This window comes from Danio rerio, chromosome 7 (genome assembly GCF_052040795.2).
Source record: "Danio rerio strain M-AB ecotype USA chromosome 7, GRCz13ab, whole genome shotgun sequence".
In the NCBI taxonomy this organism is placed as follows: Eukaryota; Metazoa; Chordata; class Actinopteri; order Cypriniformes; family Danionidae; genus Danio; species Danio rerio.
In genome coordinates, this window is record NC_141027.1 from 21318081 (window position 1) to 21337704 (window position 19624).

Genomic DNA, 19624 nt, shown 5'->3' on the forward strand with positions numbered 1-19624 from the left:
GTGAACCATACCCGAGTCTGCCTGAAAAAGGTGGTCTGGGTTATGGTTTATGCACATTCTGGTACAATTCACTTCTAAATTAATGCAATCGTACCAAATTATGGAAGTGAATTGCAAGCTGTACAGTAAACTTTAGTTTTCATTATCTTTATATATGTGTGTTTATGTCTGTGTATCACCTACTTTGGTGACAAGCGGGATTGACCCAGTGCAAACACTGATAATGTCTGCTTGTCTCATAAAACGAATTCTGCAGACATCGCAGACATCTTTTGGTAACAAAACCAAAAGATTTAATAAAAGCAGAATGACTGTGATATGCAGACGTCATCATTTTGCCGTTTTGCTTTCGTGGCCGACACCTACAGTAGCAACAGCATTACACAAAATAGTAGCTTGATGATGCAAGCGTACCAAGGTTCAGAAGAAAAAAAGACGGTGTGAACACAAAGCAACCGAAAAGGTGGCAAGGGGGGACAATCGAACTTGGGTTCGATCCAGGCAGTTAAACCAAGTGTAAACGCACTTTTAATCGAATTACATTAAATAATAAAAAAAAAAAATTTAATGCCAATAATGCAAAAAATGTAGGTCTTTAACATGATGACAGTACTATTATTTATTTTGTATTTTTTTTGCATTAGTATTCAGCTTAAAGTGCAATTTAAAAGATTAACTAGTTTAATTGTTTAATTAGGTTAACTAGACAAATTAGGATAATTCTAAAATTTATTGGAAAACAGAGGTTTGTTCTGTACCGAATTAAAAAAAACAATAATGACAATAAACAATAATGCAAAAATAAACAACTAAGAAGGCTAGTAATGTCCTAAAAAGAAACTGCTTTTATAAAAGCAAAACAAAAAGGAATAAGACTTTCTCCAGGAAAAAATGATATAATGGCTATATATCGGGGGGGCGTCATAGCAGAATGACCCACCACCTATTCCAGGATATGTTTTACGCAGTGGATGCCCTTCCAGCCACAACCCAGTACTAGGAAACATCTATACATTCTCTTATTCACAAACTCTCGCATACACTACAAGCAATTCAGTTCATCCAGTTCACCTATAGCACTTCTTTGGACTGTGGGGGAACCAGAGCCCACAGAGGAAACCCACACCAACATGGGGAGAACATGCAAACTGCACACAAAAAACTCCCCTATGCCGCCCTATATAGTAGTAGTCAACTACATAGAGTGTAGTTGGAAGTCAGAATTATTACCCCATTATTACAGTATGTCTGATTATATTTTTTCTTCTGGAGAGAGTCTTATTTGTTTTATTTTGGCTAAAATAAAAGCAGTTACATATTTTAAAAGCAATTTTAAGGTCAAAATCATTAGTCCATTTAAGCTATATTTTTTTCAGTAATCAACAGAACAAACCATCGTTATACAATAACTTGCCTAATTACCCTAACCTGTTAACCTAATGAACCTAGTTAAGCCTTTAAATGTCACTTTAAGCTGTATAGAAGTGTCTTGAAAAATATGTGATTTAAATATTATTTACTGTCATCATGGCAAAGATAAAAATAAATCAGTTATTATAACTATTATGTTTAAAGATGTGTTGAAAAAAATTGCTCTCCGTTAAACAGAAATTAAGGAAAAATAAACAGAGGGGCTAATAATTTAGGGGGGCTAATAATTTTGACTTTAACTTGATATAGTAGTCAACATGTAAAGCGGATTAAATTCTTTCCTCAATGTTGTCCTGGAACTATTCAACAACACTTAATCTTTTCTTAGGACAATTTTGAAAAAACATTTTGATCCACTTTAAATGTTGACTTCTGTATGAATACTGTATGAATTGAAAGCAAATTGACTTATTTTTGATTGGATGCAGTCACATCCTTTGTTTTGTTTCACTGACAGATCAAATTATGAACTTTCAATTAAATTAACCGGGGATTAAGGGCAGTGACTCAATAATTACATTCTGAAAGGTCAGCGATATATATTGCCTGTATTTCACACCACATGCATGTTTACATTTATCACTTCGCACATAGTTTATATCAGACAAACACGCTCAGGTGAAGAACCGCTTGAATTATTCATCAAGGTTTTACAATTTTACGATTTGGAGGCACTGTAGATGAAACCTGCCTTACTTTCCACCATCTATAGTCCCATTTTTCAATCAATTTTGTGCTCGTGTGTATGTTGTGAGGATATTCGCCTTTACCGTGGCCCCTCTGCACCTGTGTCTCGGGATTCTACGTGCGTGCCTTTACGTGACATGGAAATTAACATCTCCATCCTGAGCCACAATGATTTGAGTCTCATCACGTGACACCCGCAGCAACCAATCAGCATCCTGCTACAAACAACTGCACTCTTGAAGTGCGTCTGGGTGTCGTAGACGGTGTTTGATTTGAATTTGAATTTAAAATATCGCCCTCATTACGATTTTCATTATCTAATCAATTATTCATGAGTTAGGCAAACGGAAGGGCTCAGACGCTCAGCGAGCACTCGACGAGGGCGATTGGCCTTGAACTTGATTTTCGCTTGATTTCGCATTTTGCATCGTTCTCTCCCTCTCGCTCTCTGTTGTTTTCACCGTCTGAAATTTCCCTTCCACAAAGCGAAAAGTGCACGAGAGTCCCAGGGGTGCGCTTTCCCCAGCTTTCAGAAATGTACTCTGTGCCACGTTCAGTCAAGAAAAAGCAAGAGAAATGGAGAAAGAAGGAGAGAGGCAGAGCTGGAGAGAGAGAGAGAAGGAAATCAGGGTTTGTGAAACACAGAGCAATAGATGACAGCAAAACAGACGGGAAGATGGAGGGTTGGCAGATGGAGGGATATGAGAGCTTTGGGACTCAGAGAGGGAGAGAGAAGATGACGACCAGGAGGATCATGCCCATTCAAACTGAGGGCTCACCAGCAAAGTGCATTAGCAGTGCAGTTTATCCTATACACAGTATGTAGCTTATCATTAGCTGGCCTCTATTTGTTATCTAGTACATGATTGCAGAAATGTCTACATTATCAGATATGCATTTGCATTTTTGCTTGGTTTATTAAAAATAAATAAATTAAACATATATATTTATACACTCACCCGCCACTTTATTAGGTCCAGCTGCTCTTCAACGCAAATTTCTTATCAGCCAATCACATGGCAGCATTTAGGCATGTTGACATGGGCAAGACGATCTGCAGCAGTTTGCTTGGCACACTTTGGGCCCATTAGTACCAAATGAGCATCACGTCAACGCCACAGCCTACCTGAGTATTGTTGCTGACCATGTCCATCCCTTAATGACCACAGTGTACCCATCTTCTGATGGCTACTTCCAGCAGGATAATGCACCATGACTTAAAATGCCAATCATCTCAGACTGGTTTCTTTAACATGACAATGAGTTCACTGTACTTAAATGGCCTCCGCAGTCACCAGAACTCAATCCAATAGAGCACCTTTGGGATGTGGTGAAATGGGAGATTTGCATCATGGATGTGCAACCGACAAATCTGCTGCAACTGCGTGATGCTGTCAGTATGGACCAAAATCTCTGAGGAATACTTCCAGTGCCTTGTTGAATCTATGCTACGATATGCTATGCTATAAGGATTAGGGCAGGTCTGGAGGCAAAAGGGGGTCTAGTAAAGTATACCTAATAAAGTGGCTGGTAAGTGTATATACAAACACACACTAGAGTAGACTGGGATTTGAATCCTGCCTTATTTGCTTACTCGTGAAAACTGTACCATGAAATATTATGGATTTCTAGATAAAGTGTGATGAATTTTATAAATCTTTACATAAAGATCATACTCCATTAAATGAAAATAGCTTTTATGTCTTGTAGTTCTTTTTAAAAGACTTGTACACTGTTTATTGTAATTAATGTTATTCTTTTAAATTTACTAATATTCATAATAATAAAACACATTTTAATAAGACACATTTCCTTATGTTCAGGTTTGCCCTTATTAAATTTAAATTAAATAAATACAACAAGGTAAAACAACGCATGAACTCATAAATATCAGAACAATTCAGCTTATAACAAGTTATGGCTTAGAAATAATGTTTGTATTTGTATTTAGGGACATTTTGTTTTGAAAATATTAAAATATATTCTATTTTTGACTGCCTCTGCATGCCGAGTCACAAGCTAAGCTTCAATTATTTGATTTGTGTCTATTTACTCGTACAAAAACATGTAAAATAATAATAAAAATAGGAATCATTAATATAATAAATAAAATTTTGTGTCTGAGCCAACTCTGTTACATCAGTACCAAACAGCACAGCAATCATTACAGCATTGATAGAAAAGCATGTGACTTGCTCCACTTGATGTCACTTCCTCTGGCTCTAGAATGCATTGAGGCCTGTTATTATTGTTCTCATTTGTACTCAATGTTTAGGATACACTAGGTGAAGTTTATTTCTAAACTAATTTCGAGAGGATCACATGCTTATGATTGTCCACGGCTGGTCCCGTATTAGCTAACACATGATTCACCAATCAGATAACCCTCTATAAATAACCAGAGTTTCTTGACTAAGTATCTGGAAAGAAAAAACACAGCGGCCCAGTGATTAGGACTGTTACCTCACAGCCAGAATGTCACTGGTAAAAGTCCTTACTGAACTAGGCAACATTTCTGTGCGGAGTTTGCTTTTTCTCCCCGTGCTCACGTGGGTTTCCCCTGGGTTCCACAGTTTCCTCCCACAATCCAAAAACATGCAACCTAGGTAAATTGAACATTTCAAATGGGCATCAAAGTCTTATTAAACTGTATATCTCTCTTTATCTATCCCTATATCTATCATTGGCCAGAAAGTAGTCGGGGGAGTCCATTGAGATCTAGCTGAGCTCAAACTCCCCTATCGCCCTGCTAACGGGAGGGAGCCCAGGGCTCAAGGATCTTATAAGCTCAGGGCTCTCTCCTGGAACAGCATGCCAAACAAGCTCTATAAACAATCACCAGCTAACTATAAACTCTTAAATAGTAGATTAATTACAGTATTTGTCAACTTTGTTATTGTGATAATTCAGAAAACAATAATAAAATGCCTCGTGGAAATTATTCAAGTTTTTAATTCAGGAGTACGAGGAACAACTAAAAGAATTGAATATGCAGTTTCCCAACTTATACTGAGGTATCAAAAATGAAAACAGCAGAGCAGTTTCAAAAAGGAACACAGCTTTAACACCTTTATGCAAAAACAGGAAACTCAGGAAACTTTCAGAAATATTCATCCTGTGTGTGTTAAAGAGCGACAACTTAAGCACATAAAAAACTTCTAACAAATTACATTAACCTGACAGATACAAAGCTTCTCCATGATAAATATAAATGTTTCCACAACAAATAATTGCATACTGTACAATTCAGTTTTAGAATTAATAAAATGCAATGATCCACACGATTTCTTCATGTTGTCCCAACACAAATCGATAAAGTTAACTTAATTGTTTTTGCAAATTTAAGTAGATTGAACATAAAACAATTCGGTTGTCTAAAAACATCAATAATTGTGTTGATTCAGCTCATTTCATATAAGTAGTTTGAACAACCAGCCAAAATGATATTTTAAGGTTGTGGTATCTGGTTCGAGATTAGCAACTTAAGCTAAATCGCAAAATGTCAACTTTTATCAGTGGTTTAAAGGTGAAACAACAGTTAGTAACAGAATTAAATAGATTAATAATGGATTTAATTTACTGTAAAGGATACATTTGCTGTATAAGTCCAGTTCAAGCCAAATAGAAATGGAAAATGCTTGAAATGTGCGAGCCTTTCGATACTTACAATTTCCCTTTGAATAGGAAATCCATCAAAACTGTGCTTATCAGGCAGTTTCATGGAGTCTTTTTGAGAAGTAATCCCGATCTATCGCAGGCGTCCTCTCAGAAATAACAGGTACATGACGTGCCTGACGACCACTGTAATAGCGGCGGCTCATCAAATGTTAGCAGAACAGTGCAAAGAACGGACAAATGGACGGAGAAAAGAGCGCTCTTCAGGCATATCTCATTCAACAAGACAGCTTTCCAAGAGGAAATTATGTTTAAATAAAATCTTTTTCTTCCCCCGCTTCAGCCCCGGGAAGATAAATAAGGAAACGTAATGAGAAAAGTTTGCGCAGGAGAAGAAAAGCCATTGTGTCTGTATATTACCGCCGCAAATTACGGCCGTTAAAACACCTCTTTTGCTGCGGCTCCCCCCCCCCTCCTCACCAGCCATGAGCAAAGATAAACACCGGCCCGAGATGGAAGGTAAAAAAAGAATCCAAATGAAACAAATGACCTCTTATTTTCATTTCATTCCAGCCCTCCTTCCACCCCCATTTCACTCCTGCTCTTCCTTTCTGCTCTCGCTAATGGTTATTTGCCTTGGTGGAAAGGGTACAGTGTTCTCAAAGAAAAAAGAGGGAGAACGAGGGTGTGGATGGGGGAAAAAGGCAGAAAAATATTTCATTTAGATCCATTTTCGTCCCCAGCGACACAGATCCCCTTCCTCTGGCTACAATAAAAGAAAGAAAAAGACAGAGAAAGAGAAAGGGGGGAAAAGATACAGGAGGTGTTGAAAAAAAAAAGAGAATTACGTGTCAATATTTGTTCCCTTTGGCTCGGCGGATAAGGGCTGATACATTACCTAGAACCTCTCCCTGTAAAGCAATTCAATAACGGCGAGGTTTGCCGAGGATCACTGTGACTCAGGGGGCAGACGGAGAAACAACAAGAAATGGAAACCAACAAGTAGGGAGACGGAGAGATGAGTTGAGACTGGTTTAAGTGAGAGAGAAAAATAGAGAAGCTCAAAGCAAGCAAAGTCGCTGAAGCAAACAGAGAGCTTCTTCACAGGCTTTTGTTTATGTGACTAGGTTTAGATACACATGAGGAAACACTTGCATGAGTAGTAGCTAGTCATTTAGACAGAAGCATGATTGGTTGAGTTGGAGTTTGTCTGCATAAATTAATAGCTCTCACTGAAGCCCAAGTTGAACTGAAACTGAAACTGAAGCATCTAGTTAATTAAAACGTGTTTAATTTAACAATTTTTGAAGAGATTAATAATAATAATAACAATAATAATATATTAAAAATTGTTGAAATAACGACAAATTTTTTTTATTATATTGTTATTGTATTTGTTGTATTATTATTATTATAATTGTAATTTGTTATTATAAAATGTTATAATCTACGACAAGAAAATATTATTATATTATTATATATTGTACAATTCATAAAGATTTTAATAGAATTAATATTAAATAATACTAATAATAATTATTATTATTTTTTTTTATTTTACAAATATGTTCATGAACTGTTCATAGCTTTGATTTATAAACATAATGCATTTCTTTCTTTTATTTTAAGGCCTTTTTTGTAATTTTACATGTATTTTCTGCATCTATTACAGATAATTCTGCAAAAGACATGACATGCAAATGATATTTCAAGATGGAGATAGAATTAAGAAGCATAGCTGATTCCATTTTGTCAGTTGTTTATTGATTGATTGATTTACTGATTGATTTATACAAAAATAAATACGTTTTTTTAAACTGAAACATCTAGTTAAATAAAACATTTGTTATTGTTATTTATAAAAATTGTTATTATTATTTATTTAATTGCTATTTATTAATATTATTATTATTATTATTGTTGTTGTTGTTGTTGTTGTTATTATAATTATTATCATTATTATTATTATTATTATTATTATTATTATTATTTATATTATTATTTATTAAAAGATGCTGTAATATAGAATATAATAAAATAAAATAAATAAAAAAGCTGTAAAATATATATATAATTTATTTTATTATTATTATTATTATTTGTAGTTTTACATGTTTTTTTCTGCTATTATTCCAGCTAATTCTGCAAGAGACATGGCATGCAAATGACATTCCAAGATGGAGATAGTTGAGAGGATTTTTCCTTCATAGTATCAGATGACTGATGTCAACACTGGGAGGTCAAGGTTTAGAGTGCGACCTAGTTTGTCTGGTAAAGTATTTAACTGCACCATCTTCTAAAACCAGAGAGCATTTTTATACATAGAATAATGGATTCAACGGCCACCAATGCTCAGGGATGTTATACATACATATACATATATATATATATATATATATATATATATATATATATATATATATATATATATATATATATATATATATATATATATATATATATATATATATATATATTCATAAAAACAAAAATATATATATAATTATAAAAATACAGAACACTCAGAGCACTCAGCAAAAAAAAAAGGAGGCTGAAGCAGCTTTGAAATTGTACTTTGCGGCTGTTTGCTACTAGATTGAGTGTCACTGGCAATACTGGCAGTTTAATTAACTTTTTAGCCAGACACTCCTCATATCACTGCTTGTGGTGTTTTTTTTAGGTGCTGGATGTTGTATTTCCTTGTGTTGTGCCAACAATTCCTACATATGAACTGGTTTTGTTCAGTGTCTGTGACTTTGAAACCAAAATATACCCATTTTACTGTTTTTCTTTGATATTAATTGTTGTTGTTTTTTTTTTTTTATTGTGAGCATTCCACATAGTTCGGTTGTGCAATTCTGATTGGGTAGAACGAAAGGGTACTAACTCAATTGGCTAGAAAAACTGTCACAGACAGCAGTCACACATTTGCTCTAGGAAGAGAAGTAAAATAATATTAAAAATATATAAATATATTATTCTTATTGCAGCCTCCTGCGATTAGCTAACTGCAATTTGTTGTCTGCAAATCGCTTTTGCAATTCAAGTAATCGTAATCGTAATCGTAAAAGTAATTACAAAACAAATACTTTTATTACATATCAACTACAGTGAAGGATTCTGTAAGTTCTCCCAATTACATTAGAATACACCAAAGTATATTGACAAGCATATGGACAAAATCGGCAATAAGGGAATTAGTACAATCATGTAAAATTCCACTTCTCTCCTCTATCTATGTTAGTAGCTTTCTCTAAGCATTACAAATCTCATTTCTTAACACAGGCCAAAAGCATTACTGGTAGAACTAATCAACTAGCTAACTGGCACAAGTCCCATTACATTTTAGTACATCATTAAACTGATTTCAGTTCCCACAAAGGCTTTAATCAGAAATTGCTTCATCCGATCCATCTGTGAGTTGATTAATGAAAGAGTGGCCGTCACCTTCTGCAGATACTTTTTCCATTGCAATGCATATGTGCTGTTTTTATGTGGTGAATTCTGGTTTGGTTGCATTGTAAAACACACATTTAGAGATGTAAATAAAGTGTCTACTACAAGTTTTTAAATAACTGTTATGATAAAGAAATGGCAAAACTGCAAAAATAACATTCATAATCCAGAGTTAGATTTTATCATTAGGCCTAAATCTTCAAATAAACATGCAAAATACCAAGTTGGCAGTATTATATTTAAAGGTTTGAAAATATATTTTGGTCATTCAGTGTATTCAATAAGTTTTTTAAAATCATATATTTAATATATATATATAATTATTGCTCTTAAATATTTGACAATTTCACCTTGCTATCTAAAGTTACAAAACCACGTACTATTTAGTGAAAACACTTTCATTGTTAGAGTTTTCTTAGAAAGTGAGTACATGTTGCAATAATTGCAAAATACTGGTCAAGTTGCAAATACTGGTCAGTCTCACTGGTTTATATAGGCGACTGGTTGATGGCAACTGAAGGAGAAGTTTCATAATTCAGGAAAATGTTTTCGTCATTTGGTGTAATGCAAATTCTCTGTTACACCACAGTGGCATCCAGAACACCTGGTATCACTAAAACACAGTGTTGGCATCTAATTTCGATATTATCTAAATTAGGAATGTTTAGCACATTTGGCAAATCTGTCATTTACTGTAGGTATTGAGGATTACATTTAACCGAATATTACCATAGTACTGTTTTAAGACAGAATATTCATAGATTTAAGAGATGCCAATGAGGTGATTCTCCACCCAAAAATTATGTATATTATTTATATTATTTTAATTTATTATTATTATTATCATTATTATTATTATTATTATTATAAGTTTTTTTTTACCAAGAGCCATTGTTATTAAAACCAAGTTCAACAAGAAAAAAAGGTAACTATGACATTTGTAAATGCAACCCTGGACCACAAAAGTCATGAGGGTAAAATGAGATTTATGCATTATATGAAGCTAAATATAATAAATGTAAGCATATATATGTACATATACATGTATACAAAAATGCTTTCTATTAATGTGTGATATTTATATGACCAAGATACAAATATTTGTAAATATGGAACCTAAGGGTTGTTTAAGAAATTAAAACAGTCCTTTACTTCCACTGTATCTGTTCATCTGAGGGAATGGAACCAACCCTTTGACGTCAGACACAGCGATATTTCAAGATGATGGCAACCTCATGCTAAAAGCTATAGTTAAACATGCCCTTTTCTCCTAAATGGTTACATTAATCAAATTTGCTTAATATATTTTCATTAAAGTAGAAACCAGTTTACAAAATAATGTAAACTTGAATGACTGCTTCACTTCCACTTTAAAGGCCTATACCAATAACAATATAAATTCAAATTAAAAACTCTAAAAATAAACCAAAATAAAATACTCAAATAAACAACAGAAAACAACCACAATAACAACATCTAAAAGCCTAAGATTCACAATGTTGATCATTGAGAAGCCATTTCTTAATGATACTTAAATGACCTAAATGATACACATTCTCTAAAAGATTGCGGTATCAAATTGTACTGATGTGATGCTTTAAAAGAAAAACAAGCTTGACCAATAGACGTTTATCTAAGTGGAATAATACAATCAGCTCTAGCTGCACTCCGAGTCACTTTGCTTTCTGCAGATGTAGGAGCTAAACCATGCACAATCTTGTAAGCTACACAACTATTTTTGAACTTGATGTTTTCCCAACTAATGTTGTTAGTTGTTAAATGCATGTTATTAAACACCTGCTTCGAACGTTATCACTCGAGTTAATGGGCATTATCAGTGGTGATATGGGCCAGTAAGGGCCTTCTGCACCTACTTGTAGGCTCAGAAGGCTGCTATCATCCATCCACATAGTTAATCAGCTAAGACTCCAGATCCAGATCTGTTTTTACATTACTGTGATGATTGGGTTTAGGGTTGGGGTAGTGTTAGACGTTAATAAAATACAATTAATGGGAAATTTACTAAATAATATAAATAATTCTCAAGGTTAATTAGCTATACTAATAGTGAAGACTCCAGATCCAGATCTGTTTTTACATTACTGTGATGATTGGGTTTAGGGTAGGGGTAGAGATTAATAAAATACATTTAATGGGAAATTTAATAAGTAGTATAAATAATTCACGTTAACTTCCAGCCGCATTCGTATCTGATCTATCACTGATTAACCATGTAACTGGAGGATAACAGCCTTCTGAGGCTACTAGTATGTGCAGAAGGCCCCTACTGGCCCATATATTTCAACTGATAACCACTGAAAACACCATTCAAACGTTTGAATCTGCTTTTTTTTTTTTTTTTTTTTTTTTAATAGTACAGTGATGAACGTTTTTTTTAATATAAAATTTTAAGTGTTTTTTTTATATACTAACTTCATAGGTTTTAAGACTATAGATTTTGTGTTAGACCAACGTATCAGACAATAATTCATTTAAGAGAAGATGATAAAATTTAAATACATTTTTGCAGCCTTATTTGATAAAGAACTTTTAATAAACCTAAAATTAACTATATTCAATGTCTTCCTGGAACATGATCTTTACTCAATATCCTAATGATTTTGGCATAAAAGAAAAATCAATGATTTTGACCCATACAACGTATGAATTATAAAACATATCCATGCAACAAAAGATTGTTTGTGCTCCAGGGTCGCAAATGTATTTATTCTAAAACAGGATTCCATAGAGGACTGCCACTAGTACCCTTCGTAAAAATAAATAAATGTACATGATGCTCATTATAAACCAATTCTGTGCTGCCTGTGTAGGAGAACTATCATCGCCTGTAAGAGAGCTGTTACTTAAACGACTGATGAACCTAAAGATGTATGATGGCTTTTGTGCTGGCGCTCTCAAGTTAATTATGTTGTTTGTGGGTCTCATATGGTCTCTTATTAATCCAGATGGTTCCTGAAATAAGACTGTGATGCTTTAGCAATGCTAAATGAACGTGGTGCATTTAGTTTGATTAATAGTGTCGTTGTTCCTGAGTCTGGGGCTGGTGAGAGACTCAGGTGGAAGGGTCGTGATCTTGTCTCCTACCTTCATCACCTGTCCGTCAAACACAAAGTAGGCCGGGACTGGCTGTGTTGGGCTGTCCATCAAACTTAGTGGGAGGGTCACAAATAACGATAGCACCCCATCTGGCCTTGAGGGCGACATCACGGCAAGCTGATTGGGGTGAAAGACCAAGTACGCCCACTTTTTCCTTTTTAGTCATGGATGTATGTGTGTAAAGGTGGTGTGTAAACACCAAGCAGGATGACTTTAAAAATAGATATAACAATGAATATGTTTGCGTCCACAATCTGCTTATTTTTCAAGCATGCTATTCACTTGTTATTACCCATTGTGGCCAGCAGGTGTACTATTAGCGCATCTCACCAGTGAATCCAGCTCATGATGTATAGTCAATCTAACAAAACAGTGAATTTAGCGATTTTGCAAATTATTTCCCTCAACATTTTCAAAAGATGCAATACAAACATGGTAAAACTAGCACTGGATTAGGCATGTAAGGATTATAGATTTTGGTTGTAAGATTATAGTCTGAGGAAAAATTACGGTTTCATGGTTATGGCATTTATTATGCATTCTTTAATTTCAAAACACTACTAGTTTAGAAAATCACAAGAAAACTCCTAATATTTTAATGTGTTTTTATTTATTGCTGCTCAGTTACCAATTAATACAGCACAAAATAATAATAAAAAACAAACAATAGTCAATTTCTCTTTGGACTTAAAATATATATATATATATATATATATATATATATATATATATATATATATATATATATATATATATATATTTTGGAATTTAAACATAAGTAGTAATTAAAAATAAATATTAAAAATATGTATTTGTGAAAATATAAAAAATAAATGACAGAACAATTACTTAATAAATTAAAATAATAAATAAAAAAATTGTCTAATGTAAATCTGAGCTACAAATTTGCTAAGTATTTCGCTTTTTAAAGAGAACAAATGTATTCAAAGTCTGCTGAACCTCTGCTGAACTATTGTTTGCAAAAATTGTTTGGTATATTCTTTTTGTATTTTTTTCATCTTGAGTAGAAATGTGTATATTCCATGCAAAGTATGAAGCTGATCGGTCAGTTCTTGTCTTGCGACTCGTGGTGGGCTCGTGGCCTACTAGGTCCACCTGGAAAGCGTGAGCGCCAATATGTCTTCTTGCTGCCAATACATGCACGCAAGCCATGCGCCTCCACTAACGAACCTGCGTCCACAAAAGATGGAATATTTGAAAGGGTTAATAGCCTCAGCCATAGTTAAAATCCGCTTTTAATCCAGTGCGCATGGTTATTCGCCCCGCTGTACAAGCTCTAAACTTTAAACCAGCAAACAGTTGGCATAACTTTGCTTAGTTGCAGCAAACCGCGTGCCTCCATTGGAAATAACTAATTTGCATCCACCCACCCCAGACGGATATACTGTATGTAAACAGACCTCGGTTAATAGCCTCAGCCATAGTTAAAATCAGACTTTAATCCTGTGAATGTAGGTATTCACACAAGTTCTGACCTTTAAACTAGCGCACTGTTGGCATAACTTTGTTTAGTTGCAGCAGTTTTGTTCCGAGCAGAAACGCAATGTTAAGAAGACATTTGCTGCACGCACTCAAGTGAACTAGCAGACACTTCGAGTATAAACCAGGCTTTACACTATATATATTACCAAATGGCATAGAATACTGAATAAGTATGCAATTTTGGGACGCACCTATTGTCTTTAAAAATATTTAAAGGCCTTTTTTACCAGTATATTTCAATAGATTCTGACTGGCTGTCAGTGTTTTATCTTTAATTAGCTAAGGTTTGTATTTTTTCTGAATGTTATGCCAATGATATATATATATATATATATATATTTTTTTTTTACCTATTTATTGTTATGGTTGCGGTCTGAACTTTGCTGTTGTTTTACATTTAGAATGATGTCTTTATTGTTATGGTTGTGCTTGGTGAGAACTGTCCTTATCTCGGGCATGTGCATATGTATGTGTGGTATGACATGTCGTGTAGAGAGAGACAGATGGGATCCACTCCTATATACTTACACTGACCCTCGCTCTCGCCAGCCTCTGGTCCATTTCACCCTTGACGCTGGCAAGGTCGTGACCTCCATAACCCTTGACTTTAACAGACTGGACAAACATATGGAGGGAACTCTGGGGGGCCGTGGCAGGGACTAAAGTTTTGTGCACACACACACGTTTTTCACCACAAACTTCATTTTCCATTACAGCGTCTCAATTGGCTGTTGTCCGCTCTCATCAGTCGGCAGAGATCAACAGCAGTTAACTCCATCTCGATTTGTGCGGCACCGTGGGCCCCGCAGGCGTACGCGGCTCTGCCCTCACCTGCACGCATTAACATTCTAATACCACCCGCATTGATGTCTGCATTCATTAGCGCTCAGGGCTGCCATGTGCGCGTGAGACACCAACTCCAATCTGTCATACAGAATAATGGCTGTTGCGAACGTGCGCATGCTCGAATCCCAGACACCCGTTTGGTGACTCCTGCGGTGTTCACTTCCATCTTGATCAAAGCGATAACGGTGCTTCTTAATGTCTCACCTCATTGAGATTCTATCAGTCTATCAGTCACTAGCCCCACACACACACACACACTCTTTCAACCTGAGGAATGGCATTCTCATTAAGATACATCAGATACGGCGAGTCTTGAACTGAGCGCACAAACTCGTTTCTATCGGCTCTTATTAAAACAAATCTCTTCGTATTTTCCACCTGTGTGTACCAATGTCGAAATGATTTGTATTTGTACTGGGGTACGTATCGGTAAATACGCATAATGGAATCAGTCTGTGTGTGTGTGTGTGTGTGTGTGTGTGTGCGTGGCCCAAAGCCTCACCCGCCGTCAGTAATGACAGGCACAGCGTAATTAGCCTGGGGTAAACAATTAACACAGGAGATCCATTCTGATGCAAATGACCAAACCCCAGCAGAACCAGACACAATGCCGCCTCAATGCATTTAGAGTCATTATGATCACCTTCCAGGTTGGCAAAGCACGGAGTTTGGTTTGTGTGTGTGTGTGCGTGCCGGCGCATTGTCTTTGTTATTTATTGTTATTTTTCTCCAGCTCTGTCCTCTGTTTGCCGTTCTCATTAAGGTTTAGGGTAAATGTTTTTTAATAATGGCGCTCCAGGTAAGCCGTATGGAAATTTCCGTCAAATTGGAGGCCGAAAAGACATTAATGGCGAAGAGGGTGGTGTGTGGGTGCAAAACTCAGCCTTCAATCATACGGCCATTTCTCTGTAATCACACTATCATTGTTGTTCTTCCTTCCTCTCTCCTCCACTGTTGTACCTCTAAATTAGCAGCACCACTGCCGTCGCCATTGTGCTTTTCAATTACCTGAGTGTGTTTAATTTACTCCCTGGATTTAATTTTAAAAAATCACAGATTGATTGTCATAAATGGAGCTATTTATTTTGCTGTGATGAGCCGTGGAAGTGCATTATGGGATTGATTTTAAGGCACACAATAATGTCTTCATTCACTTCTTCACTTAAACACTTATTTCTCTATTACGCTTTGCATTTGTGTTTTACGTGCGGAGCGGTCTGGACGTAAGTATAGATATATATTTCTGTGCGCTGTTGAGTCATTGGTAATGTTTTTTTGTGTTCGTCCATTTTGAAAAGCTTTTAAGGTCATCTGTGCAAATGCACACGGGAATAGAGTTTCGCGTAATGGCAGCACTTATTCACTTAATCGAGATCATACGATACAGTTTTTTCCCTCTCTGAACAAAACTCTACGTCTCTTCGGAGGCAAAAAAACTGTTCCCTTTCCTCTAAGAATAATTGAGGCGATAGTGAACACAGTTGCTAATTAATCATGCAGTAGCTGAAAATTGAGGTGAAAGAGAAAAAGATGAGAGGAGAGGAAGAGAGATGAGAGGACCTGAATGAGAGATGAGAGACATCTAGAAATGAGAGGAGAGGACAGGAGTGGATGAGTGCAGGTCACATGGGCAGGGAGAACGCAGAAAACAGGGACATAAAGGAAACAATGGAACAAGATAGAGACATGCTTCGAGACAAAGATTGGCATATTATATAGATTTGTCATTGTAAGAGGTTCTTGTAAAGCATCGCTCTGTCTACAATGATAGCAATGGCATTGTTAGAAGTAGAAAAGCTTTCAGGTGAACTACATTTTTCATTAGCTTGGTAGTTTATGGCTTTTAAAAAAAAAAATAAAATAAATAAAAAAAGCATATTGCTGATTTACCTGATCTATATGTTTTCCAAGATGCCACTGTAGGGATAATTTACAGTTTGAGCCCAAAGAATGACCAGTCTGACAGATGAAGAAGAGCTGGTGTCATTCAAATGAGTGAGATTCAAACAAATAAAATTTACTGAAGATAGTTTGCAGTTCCATCAACAGAAGCCAGCTGTAACACTTGCAATGAGTTCCTAAGCCGCTCTGCTTTCAATCACAAAATCAACAACAAATATACCCTCTACACAAGACCAGAAAGGGTGGGATTCAGGTAACAGGTTCCGTTTGGTTAAAACAAAGATAGACCATTCTAAATATTTACGTCAATGCAGGGTCGTATCTGAATCTAGATACCGATAGCGACAGGAGGCTTGGGTAAAGTTACCCATAGACTATTATGAGCTGGTCTCAGACTTGTAGAACTGACCCATCGGATGCATATACAGTATACAAGCAAGAGACAATCTGTTATAAAACCCCAAATTTATTTCTTAGTACTCTCAGCTGTCTTATCAAACTAGTTTTAAACTGGTACTAAAAAAATGTATAAACTGGTATAAACAGCATTCAGACAGCCATATTCATACACAAAGTCTATTTTAAATAAAAAGGAAAAGCACTTTAAACAGAATAAACATAAAGTAATATTAATAATAATAATAATAATAATAATATGAAAAATCCCTTTAGTCAGTATTAACACAATTATACAAATAGGAAAAGTTGTTTTCAATCATCAAGCCCTTCAGTTCCACTCAAGGTCTCCATGACCTCTGACCTAGTTTAGTGGCTCCTGAAAATAGATTTAAACTAGACAGACAAATGCACTGAACATTCTTATATTATATTAAACAATGTGTTAACTTTATTCATTAGTCAAAATCATTTCAAAGTTAAATACCTTTTCAAATAATCATATTAATAAAGTCGAGAATAAAAGGATAAACGTTGATCCATGCAGAAATCCAAATCCATCACCACAACATTGTAAAGCTACTGGTTGTAGAATTGGACTCTACTGGTTGTAGAGTCCCGTGAAGTAGCTCTATATGGAAACTGTTGTTTTTTGTTTACCTTAAGAATTAAGTGAGTTTTTCCTTAAAACAAGCAGAATAATCTGCCAATGGGGTAAGCAAAATAATCTTATGTCAAAAGGAGAACCGAGGTTATTTTGCTTACCCCATATTGCAGATTATTTTGCTCGTTTTAAGGAAAAACTCACTCGATTTTGGCATATTATTTGTTTTGTTATAATGTTTTGCTTGTCTAGAAAATTATGCTTGATTTAAGAACTTTTAGATATTTGAATTAGAAACAAGACAAAAATCTAAGTAAGAAAAGCATTGTTTGTAGTGCACCGGTTCCCGCTTCTGAATGAGCAAGTTTTAAATCAAATCAAATCACTTTTATTGTCACATCATCAGCAGCGCGTGTGCTATGATAAGTAAAAAAGCTTAGGTGCTGGCTCCAGACAGTGCAAAATACATATACAGTAGTGCAAATACAAGGACAGTGCAAAATACAGACAGTGCAAATACTCCAACATACAACAACATACTCAAAACAGGACAATATAAAAATTTCCTGTTTTAGCTACTCAATACAGAGCAACAAACCTGCTGCCAACTAGTGTTTGTAAGTGTTTTTGCAGAGCAACACAAACAGTCACAGTGGGTCATGCCGATCACTCAGCGCAGAAGTTTAAATCAGCCTTAACAAGGAGGCTAAAGACAATGGCCTCTAGCATCTGTTGCTAGATCACCTTTAAAAATCAGAGAAGTGAGGTTTACTTGCACAAAAGTTTGCTAGCTGGTCTCCCATCTAGGACGACCCCCCATGTGTCATAACTACTACAGTGGCAGGCAGTCAACTTGCTCTCAAGTATTCATTGACCAGCTTTGTTTTAATATGGTAATTGGCTTGTAGTATAGAACTGTATATATCATAAGTCTCAAACATGATTCCTGAAGGGCCGCAGCTCTGCACAGTTTTGCTCCAACACCAATCAAACACAGCTGATCCAACTAGTCAAGCTGTTTAAGACTATTAAGCAAGTGTGAGTTGAAGGTGTTTGAAGCTTCTCTGTGCAGATCTCCGGCCCTCCAGGAACTGAGTTTCCATTGGTGTGTGTGTATATATATATATATATATATTAGGGATGTAACGGTATCAGAATTTCACGGTACGGTAATACCTCGGTATGAATGTCACGGTACGGTATTTATTGAATCATTTACAGGAAAAAACAAAACTTATGAAAATACTCCAAAAAAGTGCCAAAAGTGTCAATGACATACAAATTAGCCATCTATCTGTAAGCTTTGAAACAGGAACTTCAATTTTAATAACAAAAAATTATTAAACCATGTAAAAAAAATAAAGTTTCAATTTAGTATTGTTGAAAACTCATCACATTCAACATTTAATCACACTCAGCCCATCTACCCAGATGAGAGCTCTGCTAGTCGGACTTCTCATCAAGCATCTCCCGCTGGATCTAATCTCACTATATTTATTAAACGGGATATTTCATTTATCTTGTTGTCTTTATCTAACGACATATTCCCTGACTTTGGTCATTGGAATCTATTACTTGTTCTCAGGTAACGTGTTTTGGCTGAGCGCAAAGATAAGTTAATGATTAATGTAACCACGTACATTCTGTATATTGACTGATCACTTGCCTTTATTTCCTATAATGTATAAACTTATTGTATGTTATACTTTTAAAATGGCCATTATCGATTCTTAAAACTGATACTCAGCAAAAGAGAGGCTGTGTTTCGTATTTTCACTGAAATTGAAAGGAGGCAGTTGTTATCGGCTCCGTTTTGATATAAATATGCACACAGTGAAAATGACGCTCATCTTATGCAGCACGGCGCCTCAACATTTCTGCTGTCTAAGTTGCTAATATTAAAATGAAAATAGGCAGTTCCTTAAATCATGTTTACAGTTTATTGTTGAGAAAGTGAAACAACGAAGCCAGGGTGATGTGAATGAAGTTATAAAGTACACTGTTCCCTTTGAAGATTTACCCGTGTCCTCGGTATAATCTGCTTTTCCATATCAAACTGAGAAGAAG

At 35.5% G+C, this 19624-nt stretch overlaps 1 protein-coding gene across 1 annotated transcript in view; it reads right to left on the reverse strand.

The window, feature by feature from the left end:
* LOC147843097 (uncharacterized) overlaps window positions 1–19624 on the reverse strand; it is a 552330-nt gene that overhangs the window by 281303 nt on the left and 251403 nt on the right. The gene's annotated exons all lie outside the window — the stretch shown is intronic.